This window comes from Rhinoraja longicauda, chromosome 42, assembly GCF_053455715.1.
Source record: "Rhinoraja longicauda isolate Sanriku21f chromosome 42, sRhiLon1.1, whole genome shotgun sequence".
Lineage (NCBI taxonomy): Eukaryota > Metazoa > Chordata > Chondrichthyes > Rajiformes > Arhynchobatidae > Rhinoraja > Rhinoraja longicauda.
Genome location: NC_135994.1, coordinates 8,225,881 through 8,240,362, shown reverse-complemented (window position 1 = coordinate 8,240,362; position 14,482 = coordinate 8,225,881). Strand labels below are relative to the sequence as shown.

At 50.3% G+C, this 14,482-nt stretch overlaps 1 protein-coding gene across 2 annotated transcripts in view; it reads right to left on the bottom strand.

Moving 5' to 3' along the window:
• Positions 1 to 14,482, bottom strand: part of LOC144612040 (acid-sensing ion channel 1-like) — a 655,031-nt gene that overhangs the window by 496,073 nt on the left and 144,476 nt on the right. The window lies entirely within an intron of this gene.

Here is a 14,482-nt window from a genome sequence, read left to right as displayed (position 1 = left end):
CACTGCACAGATACAGGTAAAGCCAGTAAAGTTGGATGAAAGACAGTCCAAGGTTGTGGGAATGTGAGAACGGGCTCCCGGAGAACAGGCTCAAGGGGCCATTACATGCTCACCTCATGGTAGGTGAGGGGGCATTAGCAGGCCGCAAACGGGAAAATTAGTTCACAGCGCCTGTCGAAGGATATGGATGGAAGCTGTCTGAACCAGCAACGAGGCAGCGGTTACCAACGGCTTCATCCCAGTTTAGTTTAGTTTAGTTTAGAGATACAGCATGGAAACAGGCCCTTCGGCCCACCGAGTCCATGCCGACCAGTGATCCCCCGTACACTTTTGATGAGTACAGGTGTCAGGGGTTGGGAATGGATTTGCTTCCAGCCAGTTCTCTGCCCCATTACCACTGCTTCTCCATTAGTTTAGATTGGCTTTGAGATACAGCCTGGAAACAGGCCCTTCGGCCCACCTACCAGTCCACGCCGACCAGCGATCAGCCCGTACAGCAACACTATCCTATGCACACCAGGGACAATTTACAATTTACCGAAGTCAATTAACCTACAAAGCTGCATGTCTTTGGAGTGTGGGAGGAAACCGGAGCACCCGGAGAAAACCCACGCAGGTCACGGGGAAAACGTGCAAACTCCGTACAGTCAGCACCTGTAATCAGGATGGAACCCGGGTCTCCGGCGCTGTGAGGCAGCAACTCTACCGCTGCGCCACCGTGACACTCAATAATAAAAATGAGTCTGAGTTAGTGAGTCAAGTCAAGTCAAGTCAATTTTATTTGTAACGCACATTTAAAAACAACCCACGTTGACCAAAGTGCTGCACATCAGTTCAGGTACTAAGAACGAACAGACAATGGCACACAAACATAACAGCACATACATAAACAGTTCACAGCGCCCCCTCAGAGGGCCTCAAACGCTAGGGAGTAGAAATAGGTTTTGAGCCTGGACTTAAAGGAGTCGATGGAGGGGGCAGTTCTAATGGGGAGAGGGATGCTGTCAGTCGGCCGACCTGAGCGACCTGGAGATAGAGTGGTGGGTTAGAAGAGTTTTGATATGGGGGGGGCAAGCCCGTTTAGGGCTTTGTATGTGAATAGGAAGAGCTTGAAGTTGATTCTGTACTGTACTGGGAGCCAGTGGAGAGAGGCCAGAATCGGGGCCACAATTTTTTTTTAGAGATACACGCAGAAACAGGCCCTTCGGCCCACCGGGTCCGCGCCGCCCAGCGATCCCCGCACACTAACACTATCCTACACCCACCAGGGACAATTTTTACATTTGCCCAGCCAATTAACCTACAAACCCGCACGTTTTTGGAGTGTGGGAGGAAACCGAAGATCTCGGAGAAAGCCCACGCAGGTCACGGGGAGAACGTGCAAACTCCGTACAGACGGCGCCTGTAGTCGGGATCGAACCTGAGTCTCCGGCACTGCATTCGCTGTAAGGCGGCAACTCTACCGCTGCGTCTGGGACCCCCTCAGATGGAGAAAAGGGGACAATCCTACCGAGGTTAGGCTCACTGTTATGATTCACCATCTGCCCCCTACCCGAAATGCAAGCAGCAATTGGCCGCAATGGCTGACATTCTCCCACCTTCCCAGGGCCAAGGTGCAAATAATGTCAGGCTGGACAAAACGCCAATGAGCCTGCAACGTTGAGATCCATATCCCAGCGGGGAGTCCAGGAAATCACGGGGAAAGAAATTGAAAAGCAAGAAGCAATATCCCACAGTCATGTAATAAAATAACTCATCGTGACAGGGCAAAGAAATCCATCATCATTGTGTAGCATGATTAAGCTCTCACAGGGCCACTACACAGGTTCTCTTGGCTAACAGTTGGGACTCAAGCCAGCTGACGGCAAGGTACATCTTTGTCTTATTCATCATAATTGGCTTCCGTGTGCACAGCGCAGCTCCGCTAGTTAATGCTACAGTATCTTGCTGCCTTCATCTCTGAGAGAACACCATTTCATGAGGACTATCAACTTCTGCCAGCCGCTGACGGAATACAAGGTGGAAAATGGACACCAATGCTCATCGAAGAATCTCTCTCCAGGTTTGCAAACCTGTGACATGCCGGTATCGGGGTGTCAGTGAAAATAACAGCTCATTTCATCGCCCCAGTTTTGACTCGGGGTGGAGTTAGAGGGGCGAGGGTTTAAGATAGCGGCCGTCATTAATTCAGGATCCTTTGGCAAGCTTAGAACACGAGGCTTTGTTTCTGATAGGAACAGATTTTGCATAATCCACATCCTCCAGAGATGTTCCCTGAACCACCGAGTTACTCCAGCAGACAGACACAAAATGCTGGCGTAGCTCAGCGGGACAGGCAGCATCTCCGGAGAGAAGGAATGGGTGACGTTTTGGGTCGAGACCCTTCTTCAGACTGGTTTCGGGTCGTGACCCTTCTTCAGACTGGTTTCGGGTCGTGACCCTTCTTCAGACTGGTTTCGGGTCGTGACCCTTCTTCAGACTGGTTTCGGGTCGTGACCCTTCTTCAGACTGGTTTCGGGTCGTGACCCTTCTTCAGACTGGTTTCGGGTCGTGACCCTTCTTCAGACTGGTTTCGGGTCGTGACCCTTCTTCAGACTGGTTTCGGGTCGTGACCCTTCTTCAGACTGGTTTCGGGTCGTGACCCTTCTTCAGACTGGTTTCGGGTCGTGACCCTTCTTCAGACTGGTTTCGGGTCGTGACCCTTCTTCAGACATCAAACCGTCTCAACTTTCCCACTCCCCTGACTCACTCTGACCTCTCCCCCCCCCCCCCCCCCTGAACGTACAGCCCACCCTTACTCTGCAGCAACCCCGACTTGATCATCAAACCCGTCGACACGAGAGGTGCCGTGGTAGTCTGGCGCGCTGACCTCTACAGGCCTGAGGCCTGGCGACAACTCTCGGACTCCTCCTCCTCCTACTTATCCTTGGACCATGACCCCACAGACGAGCACCAGGCCATAATAACAGACCAGCACACTACGAGGCACTCCAGCACTTTGCCGTCTTTCCTTGGTTAACCGGCTTCTGCAGTTCCTTGTTTCTACATAAGTCCAGCGAACCTTCTTTAGTTTAGTTTTGTTTAGAGATACTGTGTGGAAAGAGGCCCTTCGGCCCACAGCGTCTGTGCTGGCCAGCGATTGCCCGCTCACACGAGTTCGATCCTGCACATTTTAGTGACACTTTGCAGAAGCCAATTAGCCAACAAACCTGCACGTCTTTGGAGTGTGGGAGGAAACCGGAGCACCCGGAGAAAACCAACTCAGGTCACGGGGAGAACGTACAAACTTTGTACAGACAGCGCCCGTGGTCAGGATGGAACCCGGGACTCTGGAGCTGTGAGGCAGCAACTCTACCGCTGCGCCACCGTGACGCACTTCTTTGAGCTGCTTCCAGAGCTTTGACATACCTCTTTAAACCTCTGTGAAATGTCACCTATCCATGTTCTCCACAGATGCTGCCCGACCCGCTGAGTTACTCCAGCACTCTGTGAAACGTCACCTATCCATGTTCTCCACAGATGCTGCCCGACCCGCTGAGTTACTCCAGCACTCTGTGAAACGTCACCTATCCATGTTCTCCACAGATGCTGCCTGACCCGCTGAGTTACTCCAGCACTCTGCGTGTATCTTTGGTCTAAACCAGCATCTACAGCTCTTTGTTTCTAGGTGTACAGGAAGGTATTTGGGACAAGTGCAGGCAAATGGGGCTGGACCAGAATTCCCATTTGGTCAGCAAGGACAGGTTGGGCGGAAGCTCCTTGCTGGAGAGCTCAACGGCTTCATTGTGCCTTTGCACGATTAACTGGCAAGCTTCACAATGGGTCTTGGATGTTTAGTTTAGTTTAGTTTAATTTAGAGACACAGCGCGGAAACAGGCCCTTCTGCCCACCGTGTCCACACCGACCAGCGACCCCCGCGCACTAACACTACCCTACACACAATTTATATTTATACAGAGCCAATTAACCTACAATGTGGGAGGAAACCGGAGCACCCGGAGAAAACCCACGCAGGTCACGGGGAGAACGTGCAAACTCCGTACAGACAGCACCCGTGGTCGGGATGGAACCAGGGTCTTCGGCGCTGCAAGCACTGTAAGGCAGCAACTCTACCATCGTCCCTTGCATCGTTTTTTGAATGGGGTTGTGCCCCCTTATGAATGGGGCAATCAATGGCTGCCCAGTACACTTTCCAGTTAGTGACCATTGTGTGCACCCAGATGATATACTGGCAGAGGTGGTATTTTTTTCCCTGTTGTGATTCCCTGTCAAGAGAAATGAATGCACGAGATACCATGCCATTCACAAAGTGATGCAATGTGGAAGCAGGCCCTTCGGCCCAACCTGCACACCCCGGCCAACATGTCCCAGCTACACTAGTCCCACCTGCCCGTGTTTGGTCCATATCCCTCCAAAACTGTCCTATCCATGTACCTGTCTAACTGTTTATTAAACGTTGTGATAGTCCCAGCCTCAACTACCTCCTCCGGCAGCTCGTTCCATACACCCACCACCCTCTGTGTGAAAATGTTACCCCTCAGATTCCTATTGAATCTTTTCCCCTTCACCTTGAACCTATGTCCTCTGGTCCTCGATTCCCCTACTCTGGGCAAGAGACACTGTGCATCTACCCAGTCTATTCTTCTCATGATTTTGTACACCTCTATAAGATCTCCCCTCATCCTCCTGCGCTCCAAGGAATTAGAGACCCAGCCCACTCAACCACTCCCTGTAGCTCACACCTTCGAGTCCTGGCAACATCCTCGTAAATCTTCTCTGCACCCTTTTCAGCTCGACAATATCTTTCCTATCACACGGTGCCCAGAACGGAACACAATACTCTAAATGCGGCCTCACCAACATCTTGTACATCTGCAACACGATGTTTCACAGAACGCTGGGCAGCACGTTGGCGCAGCGGTAGAATTGCTGCCTTACAGCGAATGCAGCGCCGGAGGCTCATGTTCGATCCTGACTACGGTCGCCGTCTGTACGGAGTTTGTTCGTTCTCCCAGTGACCTGCGTGGGTTTTCTCCGAGATCTTCGGTTTCCTCCCACACTCCAAAGACGTGCAGGTTTGTAGGTTAATTGGCTGGGCAAATGTAAAAATTGTCCCTAGTGGGTGTAGGATAGTGTTAATGTGCGGGGATCGCTGGGCGGCGCGGACCCGGTGGGCCGAAGGGCCTGTTTCTGCGCTGTATCTCTAAATCTAAACATGGATAGGTGACGTTTCACAGAGTGCTGGAGTAACTCAGCGGGTCAGGCAGCATCTGTGGAGAACATGGATAGGTGACGTTTCACAGAGTGCTGGAGTAACTCAGCGGGTCAGGCAGCATCTGTGGAGAACATGGATAGATGACGTTTCACAGAGTGCTGGAGTAACTCAGCGGGTCAGGCAGCATCTCTGGAGAGGTGACGTTTCACAGAGTGCTGGAGTAACTCAGCGGGTCTGGCAGCATCTTCAATACTGATAAAGCTGTCCAGAGTCAACAGACAGGGCAGTGAGGAAGCAAGATGATCTAGTGATTCTTGCTATCATATCTGCTGGAACAATTGTTACAAGTATCAAAGATCATAACACTATGTTCTAAATTATCATTCTAACTGCTCCTTTCATCTTCAATTAGCTTCACCACACTGCTTACCCATGCAACTCTGAGACGCTATTAATTTCCTCCAACGTTCTGCTTAAAAGACAGCTCCAAATTAATCCTTCATTCTCCCATATGCAAACATGTGTAGTTGTTTCTGCGAGAGTTTTTGTGCTAAATTGTTTAGATTTACGGTGTGTAATTGCATTGCCTGATGTGGCTTCAGCTCCATTGCACACATGAATGTGGGTGAATGCAGAGGGGATTTATGAAATCATTTCTTTTCTTAATAGGGAGCAAACATGCCGTCATTAATTTGAGATCGTTTGGCAATCTCGGAGCACTTTTGAGTGCTGGAGTAACTCAGCGGGTCGGGCAGCATCTGTGGAGAACATGGATAGGTGACGTTTCACTGAGTGCTGGAGTAACTCAGCGGGGCAGGCAGCATCTGTGGAGAACATGGATAGGTGACGTTTCACAGAGTGCTGGAGTAACTCAGCGGGTCAGGCAGCATCTGTGGGGAACATGGATAGGTGACGTTTCACAGAGTGCTGGAGTAACTCAGCGGGTCAGGCAGCATCTGTGGGGAACATGGATAGGTGACGTTTCACAGAGTGCTGGAGTAACTCAGCGGGTCAGGCAGCATCTGTGGAGAACATGGATAGGTGATGTTTCACAGAGTGCTGGAGTAACTCAGCGGGTCAGGCAGCATCTGTGGAGATAAAGGATAGTCTGAAAAAGAAAAGTCTGAAGAAGGATCCTGACCCAAACCATCACAATCCTTTTTCTGCACACTTGCTGCAGGACCCGCTGAGTTACTCCAGCACCTGGTGTCGATCCCTTCTTATTCACATGTCTGTCCAAAGGTCTTTTGAAAGTCGTCATTTTATTGGGATCGGTACTGACATTTGTTCATTAGTGGCACGTGTATCCGAAATACAGTAAAAACATTTGTTTGTAACGTTACAGTTACAGAGAAAATTCCAGCATCCCCAACGTGGTAGATTGGAAGATCGGGATTGCTCTCTAATTTTGAAAGGACCATTCAAAAGAAGACCATAAGACAGAGGTGCAGAATTAGGCCATTGATCCGCTCCGCCATTTGATCATGGCTGATCTATTTTTCCCTCTCAATCCCATTCTCCTGCCTTCTCACCGTAACCTTTGACGCCTTTACTGATCAAGAATCTGCCAATCTCCGCTTTAAAAATACCCACTGACTTGTGGCCTCCACAGCCGTCTGCGGCAATGAATCCCACAGATTCACCACCCTCTGGCTAAAGAAATTCCTCCTCATCTCCATTCTAAAGGAACGTCCTTTAATTCTGAGGCTGTGCCCTCTGGTCCTAGACTCTCCCACTAGTGGGAACGTCCGCTCCACATCCACTCTGTCCAAGCCTGATAATGGAGGGAAAGTAGCTGTCCCTGAGCCTTGTGCTATGTGCTTCAAGCTGTGGTATCTTTTGCCCGACGGGAGAGAATAATATATTCCTTTATTCGTCCCACACCGGGGAAATTTGCAGTGTTACAGCAGCAAAGTGGAGAGCAAGAGATCATTCATCTATATACTAAAACTCTCGTTTGTTATCTCGTTTGTGACTGAACTTCAGCCAAAACGGTACACGATAGCGCGACAATTTTAGGCCCACCTTACTCACCATTGTCACCTTAGTGATAATGCAAGTAGTTTTATTGAAATCGGTGTTATATTTTTAAAGTTATTCACATTTTTAAGTTTAAAAGGAGGGGAGCGGGAGGGGGGGAGGGAGGAGGGAGGGGAGGAGGGAGGGGGGGAGGGAGGGAGGAGGGAGAGGGGAGGGGGGGAGTGGGGGAGAAGGGAGAGGGGGGGTTGAGGAGAGAGGGGAGGGGGGAGGACAGGGTGCTGCACCACTTTGTCTAGTTATAAATAAAAATAAAGACAAGGATAATTGTCATCGTTTACTGTGTTTCTCCTTTACTGTTACTGTTGACTGGTCTGTTGACTGGTCTGCTGGGAGCAGTGCTGGTTGTGCAGTCTCACAGCAGTGGGAAGGAAGGAAGGACCTCCTATATCTCTCCTTCACGCACTTGGGGTGAAGGAGTTTGTCACTGAAGGAGCTACTCAGTGCAGTGACAGTGTCCTGCATGGGGTGGGAGTCGTTGTCCAGCAGCGATGTTATCTTTGCCATCATCCTCCTCTCTCCCACCACCTGCACTGAGTCGAGGGGGCAACCCAGGACAGAGCTGGCCTTCCTGACCAGCTTGTCGAGTCTGTCGTGTCGAATGACCAGGATGAAAGAGTCCATGGTTATATTGTATGCATCGTTGGCGTGGTGTAGATGGAGTTGGTGGTGGGGGAGGCAGGCTGGGCTACATTTGAGGCTGGGAATGCAGAGGAGGTTCACCATCCTCCCTTGCTCTTCTGCAATCCTTTCCCCAGTTGCAGCTTTTCCTGAGCGAGGCATTCCGCTGGCACAGGATGGCGCAGGATGGCACAGTCGATTATGCTTCACCCAGATCACCACTCCTCAGGTGGCACAAGTGGTTGTGGCCTGGGCATGTTCTGCCTTGGCAGGAGTACCGGCGTGGACACTTTACTTTAGACTTCAGACATACAGTGTGGAACAGGCCTACTGTGTCCACACCAGCCACCGATCCCCGTACACTAGCACTTGATAGTGTTGGTGTCAGGGGTTATGGGGAGAAGGCAGGAGACTGGGGTTATATCATATCATATCATATCATATATATACAGCCGGAAACAGGCCTTTTCGGCCCTCCAAGTCCGTGCCGCCCAGTGATCCCCGTACATTAACACTATCCTACACCCACTAGGGACAATTTTTACATTTACCCAGCCAATTAACCTACATACCTGTACGTCTTTGGAGTGTGGGAGGAAACCTGAGCACCAGGTGAAAACCCACGCAGGTCACGGGGAGAACGTGCAAACTCCATACAGAGCGCCCGTGGTTGGGATGAAACCCGGGTCTCTGGCGCTGTGAGGCAGCAACTCTACCGCTGCGCCACCATGCCACTACAATGTTATGACACGGTGGGTCAAATGGCCCCACAAGTGCCAAAAAATGGCTCTGATTCTGATTCTTGAGGTCTCACTGAACCCATCTTAAACTCTTGACATGGCACGCAAAGATCCTCAACAATTAGAACAGTGCATTGGAGCATTAAACCCATTTTTATGTTCACGATCAGAGTTGAACAATCTCCTGCAGACCATCAAAGCAAAGCTAATGGCATGTTGGCCTTTATGACAAGAAGAGTTGAGTATTGGAGCAAAGAGGTCCTTCTGCAGTTGTACAGGGCCCTAGTGAGACCGCACCTGGAGTACTGTGTGCAGTTTTGGTCTCCAAATTTGAGGAAGGATATTCTTGCTATTGAGGGCGTGCAGCGTAGGTTTACTCGGTTAATTCCCGGAAAGGCGGGACTGTCATATGTTGAAAGACTGGAGCGACTTGTATACGCTGGAATTTAGAAGGATGAGAGGGGATCTTATTGAAACATAGAATATTATTAAGGGACTAGAGGCAGGAAACATGCCTCTTGACAGCAGGAGCTGTGAGGCAGCAACTCTACCGCTGCGCCACCGTGCTGCCCATGGTTACGTATCTTCGATCAACAGATCTATTCGTTGTCACAATGACTAGCGTGCTGCCCTGCCCCCATGGGAACAGACTGTTGCAAAGTATCCAGACTGCCGATGAATGGAAGTTTGCTGAACGAGATGCTTTCTGGCAGTGCAATCCTTTCGTTATTTGAGGCATGGCAGCGTTGAAATTAAAAGCTAATATGATTGAGCTTTTGTCACTCTTGCAGGCTTAGAATTGCATGTGCACAGCTTGCTTTGACTTTACACAATCCGCATAATGTTGCTTTGTTTGCCAATTCAAAGGGGGATGATAATCAATTGCAGCAGATTAGGTCCATGCATTTTGAATGGAGTCAAAATTCAACTCAATGACTGGAAAACTAAAGCCATCATTTTGGTAGGTCACTAATACTTCGTAGTCGCTCGCTCAGCCATTAATCTCCCGCGCTGTCAGATGGGAATGGATTTTTGGCCACATTTGCCGTTCCTCGGCCATTCAATGTCTGTCAACAATATTCCACCTTCCTGTTTTTGGAAGATTCAAATCCTAACAACTGCATCGCTGCTGCAGCGGCAATCCTAATTGATGTCGACAGATCGTTCTCTCAACGCCACTGTTCAATCAACCTCAATGCCTGGGAATGGATTTGCTTGCAGCTAGTTCTCTGCCCCATTACCATCGCTTCTCCATTAGTTGAGTTTAGTTTGGAGACACAGCCTGGAAACAGGCCCTTCGGCCCACCGAGTCCGTACAGCGATCAGCGATCCTACACACACTGGGGACAATTTACAATTTACAGAAGCCAATTAACCTACAAACCTGTATGCCTTTGGAGTGCGGGAGTAGGGTTGCCAACTTTCTCTCCCAAATACGGGACAAAAGGTGACGTCACCGCCCCACGAGATCTCACCCAGCCAGCGGCCACGTGCTCCCGCTCCACTAAAGGCGGCCGCCCGGGCTGGGAGGTGAGTTGCTACCCAACCTCCATTAGGCGGCGCCCGGGCCTCTGGGCCTACACTGTCTGGGCCTACAGCGTCCGGGCCTACAGCGTCCGGGCCTACCGCGGGGAGAAGGCAGGCATAGGGTTACTGATTGTGGATGATCAGCCATGATCACATTGAATGGTGGTGCTGGCTCGAAGGGCCAAATGGCCTCCTCCTGCACCTATTTTCTATGTTTCTATGTTTCTATGACAAGCGCCCGTAATCGGGATGGAACCCGGGTTTCTGGCGCTGTGAGGCAGCAAAATTCCCGCTGTGCCACCTTACTGACAGAAGGAAATGGAGGTTACATTTTCACTGGTGTCCCTGGTATTAAACATGGAGCAATTTATACACGGGGCCTGGGGCAGCCTGCTACAATATCATTTTGTCCAGTCCGCACGGAAGGAGGCCATTTGGCCCATCATGTAAATGTGAGGACTTTGAATGTTGCTATCCATTTACAACCTCTTGTCTCATTGCCCAGAAATTGTGTTTGCCTTTGCAGGTACAGAACCCACCTGACAAGAGCACAAGTTGTCGCGATGAGCAAGTCATTGCTGCCAGACAAAGAAGCATAACTTGCCGCGGAAATGGAGTTGCTGGTGTTAGCTTTTCTTCACGTTCAGCTTGAGCCCATCATCATCAACACTCTACATCGTCCTGTAATTTAGAAGGATGAGAGGAGATCTTATCGAAACGTATAAGATTATTAAGGGGTTGGACACGTTAGAGGCAGGAAACATGTTCCCAATGTTGGGGGAGTCCAGAACCAGGGGCCACAGTTTAAGAATAAGGGGTCGGCCATTTAGAACGGAGATGAGGAAAAACGTTTTCAGTCAGAGAGTTGTGAATCTGTGGAATTCACTGCCTCAGAAGGCAGTGGAGGCCAATTCTCTGAATGCATTCAAGAGAGAGCTGGATAGATCTCTTAAGGATAGCGGAGTCAGGGGGTATGGGGAGAAGGCAGGAACGGGGTACTGATTGGGAATGATCAGCCATGATCACATTGAATGACGGTGCTGGCTCGAAGGGCCGAATGGCCTCCTCCTGCACCTATTGTCTATTGTAATACTCGTTAGCAAAGCGACGGCTAAAAGCGTTACAGTCATAGTCACACAGCGCGCAAACAGGCCCTTCAGCCGAATTCATCCATTCCAACCACGATGCTCCATCTAAACGCGTCCCACTTGCCCGCATTTGGTCCATATCCCTCTCAACCTTTCCTATTCATGCACCTGTCTTTTAAATGGTGTTATGGTACCTGCCTCAACGACCTCCTCTGGCAGCTCATTCCACAAACCCACAACACTGAGTGAAAAAGTTGCCCCTCAGGTTCCTACTAAATCTTGCCCCTCTTAACTTAAACCCGTGTCCTCCGGTTCTTGATTCCCATACTCTGGGTAAAAGACTCTGCATTCACCCTGTCTATTCCCCTCATGACTTGTACACGAATTCCCCCGTAATCACAAGTAGTTGCCGGCACACTGTTATTTTCTTGATTGCTTCTTGATTGCTTCCAAAAGGCAGCCAAGACTGCCTAAGGGCGGCACGGTGGCACAGCGGTAGAGTCGCTGCCTCACAGCGCTTGCAGCGCCAGAGACCCGGGTTCCATCCCGACTACGGGCGCCGTCTGTACGGAGTTTGCACGTTCTCCCCGTGACATGCGTGGGTTTTCTCCGAGATCTTCAGTTTCCTCCCACACTCCAAAGACGTGCAGGTTTGTAGGTTAATTGGCTTGGTGTAAGTGTAAATTGTCCCTAGTGTGTGTGGGATAGTGTTAGTGTGCGGGGATCGCTGGTCGGTGTGGACTCGGTGGGCCAAAGGGCCTGTTTCCGCCCTGTATCTCGAAACTAAACTAAACTAAACAAGCCCCACCTCGATTCCTCACCCATAATGTGCTGAGGGAGGGCTAAGGGAGGGGGAGAGGGGGAGAGAACATAGGAGGAGTTGGCGCGGATACTCTGTAACTTTGTCGGTGCCCTTTATGTGGCCACTATTTGTATACCTTGGGTACGCAGCAATGAATTTCACTGTGCCTTGTTACATGTGAGAATAAAATATTCCATTCCATATCATGTATCTGTACACTCAATTGTAGTCATGTATAGTCTTTCCGCTGACTGGTTAGCACGCAACAAAAAAGCTTTTCACTGTACCTAGGTACACGTGACAATAAACTGGACTCAACTGAAAAGATCAGATAATATAATATCATACAATCAAGTCAAACTCAAGTACAATAGGTAGAGCAAAGGGGAAGATACAGAGTGCAGAATATAGCTCTCAGCAGTGTAGTGCACCAGTTCCACAGACAAAGTCCAATGTCCGCAATGGGGTAGAGGTGAATCGGGCAGTACCCTGGCTTATGGAAGGGCTGTTCAGAAGCCTGATCACAGAGGGGAAGAATCTGTTCCTGAGTCTGGTGGTGCGCGCTTTCAAGCTTCTGTACCTTCTGCCGGACGGGAGCGGGGAGAAGGCGGAATGACCGGGATGGGACAGGGACAGGTCTCTGATTATGTCGGCTGCTTTTCCGAGGCAGCGTGAAGTGTAGATGGAGTCGATGGTGGGGAGTGTGGTGTGTGTGATGGACTGGGCTCCATCTACAATGGTGGGGAGTGTGGTGTGTGTGATGGGCTGGGCCACATCTACAATGGTGGGGGGTGTGTGTGTGTGTGTGATGGACTGGCCACATCTACAATGGTGGGGAGTGTGGTGTGTGATGGACTGGGCCACATCTACAATGGTGGGGAGTGTGCTGTGTGTGATATTCTTGCTATTGAGGGCGTGCAGCGTAGGTTTACTAGGTTAATTCCCGGAATGGCGGGACTGTCGTATGTTGAAAGACTGGAGCGACTAGGCTTGTATACACTGGAATTTAGAAGGATGAGAGGGGATCTTATCGAAACGTATAAGATTATTAAGGGGTTGGACATGTTAGAGGCAGGAAACATGTTCCCAATGTTGGGGGAGTCCAGAACAAGGGGCCACAGTTTAAGAATAAGGGGTAGGCCATTTAGAACGGCACGGTAGCGCAGCGGTAGAGTTGCTGCTTTACAGCGAATGCAGCGCCGGAGACTCAGGTTCGATCCTGACTACGGGTGCTGCACTGTAAGGAGTTTGTACGTTCTCCCCGTGACCTGCGTGGGTTTTCTCCGAGATCTTCGGTTTCCTCCCACACTCCAAAGACGTACAGGTATGTAGGTTAATTGGCTGGGTAAATGTAAAAAATTGTCCCTAGTGGGTGTAGGATAGTGTTAATGTGTGGGGATCGCTGGGCGGCACGGACTTGGTGGGCCGAAAAGGCCTGTTTCCGGCTGATATGATATGATATGATATGAGAAAAAACTTTTTCAGCCAGAGAGTTGTGAATCTGTGGAATTCTCTGCCTCAGAAGGCAGTGGAGGCCAATTCTCTGAATGCATTCAAGAGAGAGCTAGATAGAGCTCTTAAGGATAGCGGAGTCAGGGGGTATGGGGAGAAGGCAGGAACGGGATACTGATTGAGAATGATCAGCCATGATCACATTGAATGGCGGTGCTGGCTCGAAGGGCCGAATGGCCTACTCCTGCACCTATTGTCTATTGACTGGGCTACACCTACAATGGTGGGGAGTGTGGTGTGTGTGATGGACTGGGCTACATCTATAACTCTGCAATTTCCTGTGGATTTAACATTAAACATAGAACATTACAGCACAGAAAGGGGCCCTTCGGCCCACAATGTTTGTGACGAACATGATGCCGAGTAAAACTGATCTCATCTGCCTGTGCATGATCCATATCCCTCTACCCCCTGCACATCCATCTGTGGGGCCAGGTTCAGCTCAAACTCCATCATCAAGTTTGCTGATGACACTGTGGTGGTGGGCCGGATCTCCAACAACGATGAGAAGGCCTACCGGGAGGAGGTGGCTGATCTGGCACTCTGGTGTCAGGACAATAGCCTCCTCTTGAATGTCACTAAAACAAAGGAGCTGATTGTGGACTTCAGAAGGGCTAAACATCCAAGGACGTACACGCCACTGGAGATAGATGGGTCTATTGTGGATAGGGTGAGCAGTTTTAAATACTTGGGAGTCCGCATCGCAGAGGATCTGACGTGGGCAACGCACATTGCCGCACTGGTGGGTAAGGCAAAGCAGCACCTTTACCACCTTAGACAGCTGAGGAAATTCAGAGTGTCTCTGAGGATCCTTCATTGCTTCTACTCTGGGGCTGTGAAGAGCATCCTGTCCGGCAACATCACAGTCTGGTTTGGGAACAGCTCTGCCCAGGACAGGATGGCCCTGCAGAGAGTAGTGCGTTCGGCAGAACGCACCATG